Source organism: Acomys russatus, chromosome 26, assembly GCF_903995435.1.
Source record: "Acomys russatus chromosome 26, mAcoRus1.1, whole genome shotgun sequence".
Classification (NCBI taxonomy): Eukaryota; Metazoa; Chordata; class Mammalia; order Rodentia; family Muridae; genus Acomys; species Acomys russatus.
The window spans coordinates 18,815,410-18,828,052 of NC_067162.1; positions in this window are offsets into that span (position 1 = coordinate 18,815,410).

The window sequence follows — 12,643 nt, forward strand, 5'->3', positions numbered from 1 at the left end:
AAACACCTTATAAAGAAATCTGATCACATCTGCTCAACCATGGTCTGTGGCTCCTCGTGGCTCCTCGTGGCCCCCAAGACCCAGCAAGTGTGAAATGGGCAGTCCATGGCAACACAGCTTGGGGAAGTCTGCGGTGAACCACTGCTTGTTCCTCCTGCCCAGTGCCTCCACGTGTCAGATAAGCTGGCAATTTCTCCAGAGCCAGCATTTGTGGTTGAGGATCAGAGATGCTCAGTGGGATGGGCAGGGTCTCCAGCTGGGCCTATTCTGTCATCACGGCCGGTCCCATGCCCCGGCCAAGAGTTCTTTGTTCAACACTAACCATGTTGTATGTCTTATACATACTCATGTGAGCTTGCCAGGCTTTTCTGACCCTGACACCCAGGCGGGAACATACTTCCGCTGCCCTTAGCCTTCAGAGCTCCACCCCAGTGGTGCCTCTTTCAAGAAATCCTTCCAGATTCCTTCTATAATGGGAGGGATGTCACACTACCTGAGCTTCCTGAGAAAGCCATATTAGCCCTATATGAGCACCCCAGGTGCATGCTGGGTCTCTCTGCACCTGTCAGGTCCAGCCTATAGGACTCCTCCATATATGTAGCCGGGTAATGTCTTACATGTAGTATGACTACATGTTGACTGTGCCACAGGTGCCAAAGGCAGACCACATCCTTCTGAGCAGAACAGAAGCAGAGAACTGCCCTTTCTGTTTCTGGGGCAGTGCGGTAGGAGAGCAAGGCCAGGCGGGGCCACCTTGGACTCTGAATCAAGGCACTCAGTGGTTCAGAAAGGAGACCTACCTCAGTCTCAACCTTGTGTGTGTGTGTGTGTGTGTGTGTGTGTGTGTGTGTGTGTGTGTGTGTGCGCGCGCGTGCGCCCATGTTTGACTACCTAAAGAAAGTTGGAAATTGCCTGCAAGGGAGCTGTGGAATCCCCAGACCTTCCCAGACTTCCCTCCTGTTCCATCCCAGCCCCCCTGGGCAGTCTGCAAGGGAGACCCCAACAGCAAAAGGAGGGGGTCCCAGCCTCCGACAAGTGGGATAGTGCAGCCACACAGAGGGAAAGGAAGGAGACAGGCTTGGGAATGGGGGGACCCATGGAGAGGTCTGGCTGGAAGGCAGGGTGTTTAGGCATCTGGGTCTGGATGCCAGGGCAGGAGACAAAGTCAGCTGTATCAGTATTTCTAGCTAAAGGGCATGGGATGCCAGAGCTAAGGTCCTGGGCACCAGCAGCTAGGGGCAGGAGGCCATGCAGCCACTGGGGGGGGGGGGGGAAGGATGGTTGCTACTTACAAGAAAGAGAATCAGAATCCCAGGTGCTACCCATTGGGGGGGGTCTCCCCTTCTCTGAGAAAAAGGGGAGGAGGGAAGAGGGAGGGAGGGGTTTGTGAAGATGGGACTGCAGTAAAGAAGGGAGGGGGGCTTTGATCAGGCTGTAAAGTGATTGAATAAATAAAGAAATGGAAAAAGACCAATGAGAGAGAGGAGGGGAAGAGAGGGAGGGAGGGAGAGTGAGTGAGTGAGAGAGAGAGAGAGAGAGAGAGAGAGAAAGAGAGAGAGAGAGAGAGAGAATCTAAACAAAGCCTAGTCTTGTCACTAGGAGGACTGAGGTCAGCAGCAGGCTGTTGAGGCAGTGATTGGCTCTTGACATTTTCCAAGGGCAGAGACATTCTATGGGGGTCTACTGAACTTGGATTCCTGTACCTGAGCCTTGGCCTTGGCCCCAAGCACCCTAATGCAGGACTGTGAAGAGCATCCATTTCTCCTCCTAAAAAGTTGAGCCTCATCTATGTCTGAGCCAGGCAGCCCTCAGGCCTGGGATCCAAGCCTGGGAAATAAGCTGAGATAGCCTCCTAGTCTCCATCAGTGCTCGCCCACTGTCCTCAGTAGGCAAACGAGTCCATGTCAGAAAGAGCCCCCCCCCTTACTAGAGGACCCACATGAAGCCTGAGAAGCCCATTTGCTACATCTCTGTAGGGGCCTTTGGTCCAGGCCATGCATGGTGCTTGGTTGATGCTTCAGTGTCACCACAAGGCCCTCTGGGGCCCTGGTCAGCTCTGTTGGTCTTCTTGTGGAGCTCTGGTCATCTCTGGGTCCTCCTATCCATTTCTCCACTTTTCCACAAGATCCCCTTCGCTAACCCCAATGTTTGGCTGTGAGTCTTCGCATCTGTTTGGATGCGCCTCTCAGAGGACAGCTATACTAGGCTCCTGTCTGCAAGCCTCACTTGTATTTTTAAAGAATCTCCTTGGGTGAGTCTGAGGCCGAAGCTGAAGAGCTAGGATGTGGTTGTTCCCAATATGCACTAGGTGGCGATGAAGCCCAACGAATGTACCAGCCCAGGCGCTCCACACCCTGAGGCTGCTTTTCCAATAGCACCCGCCAGATGGCAAGGCCTGACAGCTCTGAAACAGTAGGCCATAGAGAATCAACCGGGATCCTTGCTTCAGGAACAATTAGGTGCATCCAATTTCATTCGTGCTAGAACCTTAAAAGGCAATGACTAGGCACTTGCTACCCAGACACAAGTAGACCAAGTAGACCCAGTAGATGCTCAAACACTTTCATCTCATGTATACACACACACACACACACACACACACACACACACACACACACACACACACACAAACACACACACACACACACACACACATCAGCAGGGTTGTAAAGAGAGTGATTGGCTTTTGAGTGTCCTCTGCATGCATGCCAGGCGACGTGAAATGTTTAATAGGCACTATCCATGCTATCACTGCCCTGATTGTCTTTTTTTTTTTTTTTCTCTCTCAATTACAGGATCAATAAAGAAAGTGAGGTCATCACAGAGTTAACAAGCCACCACCTTTACATGAATATGGTGTGGTGACTGATGACTGGCTCTGAATCAGTGAGGCCTTCCTGGAGGGGTGCTTTGAACTGACTTTGAAAGTACAATAATCTTGGATTGATTTCTGGGTGTCAGGGGGAGTCAGGATGTGAAGATCAGCGAGGGGCAGGAGGGATGCTGAAAAGTGGGCAGCAGGTAGCAGAGTGGGGAGTCCAAGGTGTGACTTGCTGCTGCAGGGAAGCAATCAACAGACTTAGCTCCCAGCATTTGTGCAGACTTGCTGTGTGTTGTTGGTCAAACCAACTTCACTTCTCTGGGCTCTCTTCTTCCTATCATCAGCAGAGAGTCCATGGGTGTATTGGATGTTCTGTGTGACAGTACTTACCACATTTCCTGGATTAAAGCAAACCCCTGGAAACTTTGTTGTCTCGCCCCAGAAGGTCCCCCTCAATACCTCAGTTTACTTCCCCCACCTCACCATAGTGACTGTGGACTATGATTGTTCAGTAAGTACAAGGGCTTTAAAACCAGAAAACCACAAAGATGTCGTAGTGTAGATCCTGAGTCCATGGTCTTGGGTGGTCTGTCTTCTCGGTCTCTTTAGACCTAAACCAGGGGTGCAGGCTCCCTCCCACCAGTCTACCTTCCAGTTTCAAGCTATTAGACAGAAAGGTGGTACTGGGCCATCTGTAGAAACCATCTTGACTGACACACTGGTGAGTGAACAGCCTCTAGCATACCCAAAGACGCCCCTGTAGCTGCATCCTCCCTGGGCCACCCTCCAGGGCTCTTTATCTTTCCAGGTCCCAGCTCAGACAGGCACCACCCAGACATGCCTTCGGGAAAGTGTTGCCCCCACCCTGCCCCCAGGAGCACTGCTGAGAGACCCAAGGTGTTGTGGGTACTAGGATCATCACAGGATGGACTCACTCTGGAATGGAGGACTGAACTGGAGATGCTCCAGAGGAGAGGAAGCAGGACCAGAACTGTCAGGCTCAGCCAGGCACTCCTGCACTGCCACCCTCAGGAATTCCTTAGCCCTGAGGTGATTTCCCCCTGGGTCCCCTGAATTCACTTTCAGTCAAGGGGCAGTAAACAGGCTTCCTGGCTGTGCTCCTCTGCCTGGGGATCTCCCTCTTGGGGAGCATGAAAGCTGAGCATCAGGGTTTCCCATCTAAGAGCAGGGGTCAGGGGTCAGCGGGGTCCTCCCTGCTAGGGGCTGTCTGAACTAGTCCAAGAAAGAGGAGTTCACCCAGTGGCAGGGGCAGGATCCCTTTCTCCATGAACTTCTGGCACCCTTGGGAAGACCTCAGATCTCCTCTATGTTGCCATTGCCAAAGTTGGAAGTGTTGGCTCCTAATGGAGGCAGAAGCTGCAGGTGCTCTCCCTGGCATCCTGGTGGTAAGTCCCTAGTCTTGATCCCGGAGGACTCTTCCCTAGGACAGTCTTAGGTACAAATCATAAAAATGCTACTTGAGTTGCACTAAATAGTAAAAGAGTTCATTGAACCGGAGAAATCCAAGGCTATGTTGCTTACAGGTAAAGCTGAATCCAAGGTTTCAAAGTCTTCAGCCCCCCTCCCCCCACTTTAAGGCAGATTTCCCCCTCCCCATCCACATACACTTACACTCAAATTCAGTGTATGGGGCATGGTGGCACGTGCCTGTAATCAATCCCAAATGTTCAGGGCCTGAGGCCAGCTTGGGCAACAAAGACTCAAATGCAAGTGAATAGAATATAAATGGGTTGGAAATATAGCTCAGTGGTACAGCGCTTCCCTAGTGTGTGCAAGACCCTAGGTTCAGTCCCCCGTGGCACAGAAATCAATGAAAGTTAATGAATCAATTAAGAACTAAACTCTCAGTGTGCTCTAGTGCCCATTTAGCATGATGACACAAAGGCCTCAAGGCTTCCTCCAGCATGGAGCCCACATTTGGAAGTGTGGCTTCCGTGGGGAGGTGGGTACCATCTCTGGTGATGTGTTTCCTCCAGCCCATCTCAGACAGAGTGCAGCTTAAGGCAGAGGCTGGCATCTGGTGCACAGGCTGGGAGATGGGGAAGTGGGAGGAAGAGGAGGATCCAAATGTGGGGAGCAAGCAATGGTGCAGAACTCCTCAAAAGTTGAAGTGGGGAAGACAGAAAGGGGGAGCTGATGGCAAGGACGTGAACTGCTCTCCTGTTCGTCCAGCCCAGCCAGGACCTCTAGTCTATTTAGCTGGTCCAGCATAGACAGAAGAGAGTCTTGCTTGCCTCTGCTTCCTGGGGTTCCGTGAGAAAATCCTGCAGTCTCTGGGTTCTGGGCCTGCCTCTCCATTCACTCACATTTAGGGAATTATCCACTTATTGGAGTTGTCATTGAGACCACAAGTATTTATTGAACAACTGGAGTATGTGAAGCTGGGGGTTCTAGCACCAGAATCAATAAAAAGTAAGAAATGAAACAATAAGATTGTTTTGAGGGCTGGAGGGAGGAGTCAGGGGGTAAAAGGGTAAGTGTATTTACTATGGATCTTAGCACCCTTATATTTTTAAAAGTCAGGCATGGGGCTGGAGAGATAGTTCCGAAGTTAAAAGCACTGGCTGCTCTTCCAGAGGTCTGGAGTTCAATCCCCAGCAATCACATAAGTGGCTCATAACCATCTATTATGTGACCTGATGCCCTCTTCTGGCCTGCAGATGTACTTGCAGGCAGAGCACTGTATGCATAATAAATAAATCTTAAAAAAAAAAAAAAAGTCAGGCATAGTCTCAAATATGCATGTAACCCCCAGCACTGTTAGAGGGAGGAGACAGGAGGATAGCTAGGACTTTCTGGTTACCAGCCTAGTTCCAAGTTCTGTGAGAGACTCTGATTCAAATAAACAAGGCAGGGAGAGAGAGAGCAGGATGCCAGTCATTCTCCTTTGGCCTTTGTGTATGCATGCATAGACATATAAAGACAAATAAACATATAACACACACACGCGCACACACACACCACACACACACCACACACACACCACACACACATACATACACACACACTACACACCACACACACACACCACACACACATACATGCCCACACACACTCAACACATACACACACCACACACCACACACACACCACACACACATACATGCCCCGCATACACTCAACACACACACAACACACATACATGCCCACACACACTCAACACATACACACACCACACACACACCACACACACACATACATGCCCCCATACACTCAACACACACACAACACACACACAACACACATACATGCCCACACACACTCAACACATACACACACCACACACACACAACACACACACACATACATGCCCCCACACACACTCAACACACATACAACACACACACGTGACTTTAAAAGAGTGCCTTAAGATGAATGTCATACCGCAAAGATGAATGTCAACACCAGCATGAATCCTTTGGGGACAGTCAGTCAAGGACAGTGTCACTGAGGGCATGGCACTTGAACAGAGACCTAAAAACTGGCCTTTGCTGGCCTAGGGAACAAGGAGTGTGACCTTGAAAGCCTGAGGCAGCACTGGAGCTGGTGTTGCTGTGCTGTTGGGAACTGGTCTGAGGAAGACCGTGACAGTAAGGCTGAGACTCCTGCTGCAGACTCCACCTCTGCTGGTCATCCTTGTCACTCTCTGCACTGTGCTGCTGCTCAATGACCCACACGTCAAAAGAAGATCCCTGGGTTCCCCTTTTGGCTGCCACATAGGGGCAGAGGGCAGAGAAAGAGAGGGGAAGGGAGAAAGCCTTGTGGCCCGGGCTTCAAAAGCAAGAGAGCGAGAAAAAGCTAAGGCAGGCTAGCCGAGTCCAGATGTCTCTGACCGTTCTGCCCTGCCCTACAACTGCATGGCTCCTGTGTCTGTTCCTGGTTTTAGGCTTAATACCATCAATGAGAAAACAAGTAAGTCATCAATAGAAGAAGGAGAATGAAGCCTCCTTGTCTACAGCTTTACTAGAAGTCTCTTCTCTGTCCCCTTCCTTTAGGATTGCAGTAATTTGCCCTCTAGGGTCTCCAGTAGGGTCAGCCTCAGATTTCTTTCCAGGTTCCTACGGCACCCCGTTGGCTCCCCACACCTACTCCCCAGCTCTGATCTACTTAAGAGAAGGCTCTAAAATTTGCTTAAAGGTCTTGGAGCCATAGCAAGGAATTGAGGTTTTACAACGCAAGTTAGGTGAAACAGGTTGTGCAGAGCAGGCAAGACACAGAGTCACCAGTGGGTGGCAGCCTAAAGCTGGTTTCAATCCACCTGGAAGTCCTTGCCATGGCTCCTCGAGGGTTGAGTGTTCTGGGCCCTGGAGAAGGGCTGGGGTTTGGTGGGTAGAGGTGTGTCCCTGTGGTGAATAGGAGAGATCAAGACACAGTGACAAAATGGGGAAGGGCAAGAAAGAGGCTCTGAATGGCCATGGCTTCCCAAAGTTTCTCAGGGGCCAGCCAAACCCATATAAAAATGGTCTGGCAAAGACAAAACAAAGTCAAAGTGACTTACTAGCTTACTTAGTAAACATTCAAAGGCGGCCTGGCTGTTTACAAAGATGGAAGGCTAGACAGCTTAGTGGGGACCTGGAAGAGAAAGTGGGAGGGGGTGTTGTCCTCTCTCCTCTATTCATGACTCCACTGCCATCTTTGTGTCACTTCCACTTTGTGGCCCTGGTCTTCTACACTATACCATACTCATTTCACTTACAGCTGAAAGGCCAGTGCATCCCAGACAGAGACCAGTGAACGTCTCTGAATTATTAGCTGGTTTCAGTGAACACTTAAAGCCCAGCTCCAAGCTCTGCCTTGCCAAGGGGTATGACTCCTCTTTCCATCCAGGTCTATGCCAGGCAGCCAGTGTGGATCCAGCAGGTAGATCACTTCCACTAAACCCCACAGGTTCTGGAAGGCACGGCTGACAGATGCCCTCCCCTCTGAAGCTTTAGTGAATTGCATTACCACCGTGAAGAAAAGACCAACTGCACGAATAACTATATTTCTAGCTTTTTTTTTTTTTTTTTTTTTGGTTTTTCGAGACAGGGTTTCTCTGTGTGTAGCCTTGGCTGTCCTGGACTCACTTTGTAGACCAGGCTGGCCTCGAACTCACAGCGATCCGCCTGCCTCTGCCTCCCGAGTGCTGGGATTAAAGGCATGCGCCACCATGCCCGGCTCTTAAATGTGTTCTCTGAATCTTACCAAGCTTATCTCAAATTCCAGGAACAGTGAGCTCCCCAAGCTTCTACTCTGTGACTGGAAGTGGATGGAACAGCCATCTCCTAACAAGAAGCAAACTGCCCCTAATAATGATGCCTTGGAGCCAACAGGACCCAGCACCAGGCCTGAGATAGCCATCAGCCAGACCATTACTGGATCAAGAATGCTTGGCTATGTACTCTTCTTGTCCTCCATTTTGTTCTGCCTCCATATACCCTGAAGCTCTGGTAATACTGCAAAGCCGGGGATCATGGTGTCGATTCCTACTTCTTCACAGTGTGGCTATGCTAGATAGCAAATCAGTCCTTGCTTCTCTACCAATCATCTTTTTCTGAATTGACTCTTGGCTGACTTGGGTGAGGTACTTTTGGCCAAGGACTCCAGGAAGCAATTCCTCTTCCTGCAGAGTCACAGACCCTGTCCTAGTGCCATTGGAGCCTAATGCCATCCAGCATCTGTAACAGTGTGCATAAAAGAATTCTTGAATGAGTGAGTGAAATAATGAATGAAAAAATAAATGGATAAATGAAATGCTTGCCATAGCCTGACACCAGCCAATTGCAGCCTGGGTAGTTTTCTAGGACTATGTTGTTACTACTCACTTTTCTTTTCTCCTCCTCCTCCTCCTCTTGTTTTGTTTTGTTTTTGCAAGACAGGGGTTCACTATGTAGCCCTGCCTGTACTGGACTTGCTTTGTAGACCAGGCTGCGGAAGGAATGTGACCTTTTCTTAGACTGAGCCCAAGGTGAAAGCAGTCTTGGGTGGCTTGACCTCACTGATACCCCACTGAGATAAACATCTGCCATAAGACTGAGAGGAGTCATTTTGGGGCTCCGGCCAGGCTATTGAATTGCAAAAATAACAACCATCGATTGGGAGGAGGGAACCCCGGAGAGACCAGTGGTTCTGCCCCAATGGCATGGTGGGGGAGGATGGCAGGCAAGTAGAGTGAGGGTGCTTTCTTCTGTCAGGCAGAGGATTCGCCCTGTGGAACTGATAACCAGGTTTCATTCTTATTCTTCTTTATTGCTTTTCCCTCCTGTTTAGGATAGTTGGGTTATAAGGAAGATACCTTTGTTTAATAAATTCACAATAAAGTATAATTTTTAAGGAACAAGAGCCAACACCAGGCTGGCCTCAAACTCACAGAGATCTGTCTGCCTCTGCCTCTCCAAGTGTTGGGATTACAGGCATGCATCACAGTGCCTAGCTTAGTTACTTTTCTATTACTGTGAAGAGACACCATGTCCAAGGCCACATATAAAAAAAGAGAACATTTAATCAGGATGTCTCTCATAGTTTCCGAGGGTGAGCCCATGACCAGCATGGCAGGGAACATGGCAGCAGGCAGGAAGACAGGCATGGTACTGGAACAGTTGTTGAGAGCTTACATCGTAGCCAGAATTTGGAGGCAGAGAGAGAGCAAGAGAGTGGGAGATCAGGAAAGTGGGAGAGCAGGAGAGGGAGATGGAGAGGGAAAGGGACGGAGGGAGGGGAGAGAGAGAGAAAGAGAGAGAGAGAGAGAAAGAGAGAGAGAGAGAGAGAGAGAGAGAGAGAGAGATGTGGGAAAGACTGCAAACTTTGTCACAGGTAAAAGCAGTCTTGGCGGGCTTTACCCTTGGACACACTATGGACACTCCCTTAGATTAACCTTGAGATAGACTGGGTGGAGCCATCCTGGGCCTGGAATTCAGGAAGAGGACCTGGGGACTCCACCTGAACTATTGTTTTTCTAATCAACCCTCAATTCGAGAAGGAGACCACCCTTGGCCTGTGAGACAGCCAGGCAGAGAGGAGAGAGGTGCTGCAGGTTCAGACCAGGCTTGAGCACATGTGGATCAGTGAACAGGCAGGACCAGCGTGCAGGCCAGAGACACTTAGGGACCCATCCCGTGGAACGGATACCAGAAGGTTCACTCTTTTTCCCTTTTAACTTTTTTCCCTCTTGTGTAAGCTAGTTGGGTTGTATAATAAAGTTTAGTTGTTAAGAAACAGAGCCTACAAGTGGCGCCCAACATGGGACCCAATGGGTTCCACAGTTTCTAATGGTATGAGGGAAGATTCAGAATTCGAAGGTACAGAAATGCTGTTTCAGGGTATCAACAAAGTTGCAACTGCCATTGCAAAACTCTTTCCTGCCTTATACTTAGAGGGAACTCTATGGTTTTCTGTTGTTGTTGTTGTTGTTGTTGTTGTCCTTTTATTGTATTTCATTCTTAAATGGATTAGAAAAAAGGCTAATGACATAGAAAAGATGGAAGGGTCAGTAAATTCTAGCCTTTTAGAAAAGATTGCAGATTTGACTGGACAGATGAAAAGGCTGAGGAAAGAAAAAAAAGAGATGGGAAAACAAATAAAATTTTTTATAATTGGGAGTGATGAAGGACAAAGAAAGAAAAGAAAAGAAACTGGAAAGCCAAAAACCCCGAAAGAGTCAATAAGCTGTATCCTTTTAAAAAGAATTCCTGACTTAACTAAACAAATGGGCAAAATGCAGAAAAAAATGGAAGGACTGGAAAAGCAGAAGGCACCTTTGGTTAAAAATGGTGGAGAAAGTAAAAAACCAGAGAAAAAGAAAGGCAGACAGACCAAAAGGTCTTTGGAGAAAAATGTCCCGGTGGAGGACACCTTCACAGTTGCCCAGACACCTTCAGCTTTTCCAGTCACTGTAAGACATGTGCCCCCACAAATGGTGCTGAGGCTTATGATGAAATGGCCAGGCATCCTGTAGACATAATGGATTTTAAACATTTTAAAGAATCTATCATCAAATATGATATGCACTCTGCCTTCATTAAACAAATGTTAAACAGCTGGGCCACTCAGAATAGACTTGTTCCCCAAGATTGGAAAAATTTAGTTTCAGCGGTATTAGAAGCAGCACAACAGTTACAGTGGTTATCATGGTGGCGAACAGAGGCTATAAAAATAGAACAAGAAAATACGACACAGGGAATAAATATTAATAGGGATCAATTGCTTCATGAAGGACAATATACTAACTTAAGAGAACAAATTCAATCTGAAGAGAGAATGATTTAACAATGCCTTATGGCGGACTTTGAGAGCTTGGGAGCTGGTAGAGGAACTTGTGAAAACAACTATTCCACCTACTAAAGTATTCCAATGACCTCTGGACCCCTTCACAGAATTTTTGCAGAGATTTAGATCTGCTTTGGATAGGGTGTTGCCAGATTCTGACACCAAACAGGCATTAAAACTTATCATGGCTTATGAGAATGCAAATACTGAATGTAAGAGGGTGCTTAGACCATTAAAGGAAAGCGGCACTCCATTAGATGACTAGGTAAAGGAGACAGTTAATATTAACTCTCATAAATATCAAAATAATATTGTAGGGCAAGCTTTAGCCAGAGAGTCCAGATATCATAATACTCAGTGCTTTAATTGTGGTAAAATTGGTCATGTGCAAAGAAACTGTAGAGATAAAAAGAACAATAACCCAGAAGAAAACAACTCTTAGGAGAGAACAAGGAGGTTCCGGTCATGATGGTAATGAGATGTTAAGGCACTGTAGTCACTGTGGAAAAGGGAAACATTGGTCTCGGGAATTGTCAGTCTAAGAGAGATGTGCAAGGAAATATCTTGCCTACGGGAAATGGCAGGAGGGGGGCCATCAGCTCGGGCCCCCATAAACAATGCCAGCCGAATTCCTTTGGCCAGTCGGGAAGTGACAAACCCACAGAAAAACAGGAACTGAATATTAGTGATCTAATGTATGCTACTAAAGGCAGTGCAGCCTTGGATCTGGCTTCAAATATGTCTCTTACCCTATCTCCCCAGGTTGAATGTTACAAATTAAATATTGATGTTTTCGGTCCTTTGCCTTCAGGCACAGTAGGAATGGTTCTGGGAAGAAGTGGGCCAACTTCTCAAGGCTTTATTGTGCATCCCGGTATTATAGATGGAGATTCTAAAGAGAAAATAAAAATCATTACATGTGTAAAGAAGGAGATGAGAATCAATGCTGGGGATAGAATTGCTCAACTCCTACTGTTTCCTTATTTTAAGGGCAAAGCCACTCCAGTGGATGGACTGGTGCATTCGAAAGCACAGGGACACATGTGTTTTGACAAACAGTATTTAATGATCAGAGACCAAAGTTAATTATACAATTGAATGGTATTAAAATAGAAGCCTTGGTCGACAGTGGAGCCGATGCCTCAATCATTTGTCAGAAGCCTTGGAACCAAAATTGGCCACTTAAGAAGATTTATACAAAAATTGTAGGAATTGGTAAGTTATCTCAAATAAAACAAAGTGTGCAATGGCTTGAGTGTGTGGCACCAGAAGGGCAGACAGGGAGGCTAAAACCCTATGTGGCTGACATTCCCATAGATCTATGGGGAAGAGATCTCTTACAACAATGGGGTACTCAGATTACTATTCCTACAAACACAGAGATAAACAATGTTAAAACTAGGGGTGAATTGGTATGTGCTTCTGGGGAAGAGATTAATATAAATGATCAGGGGTGACCACAAACTATGCCCACTGTCCAACCTCAAAATTCTTCAGGTTTAGAGTGTCAAATTTTATAAGAGGGGCCACTGCTGAGATACCAACAGCCCTGCCCCT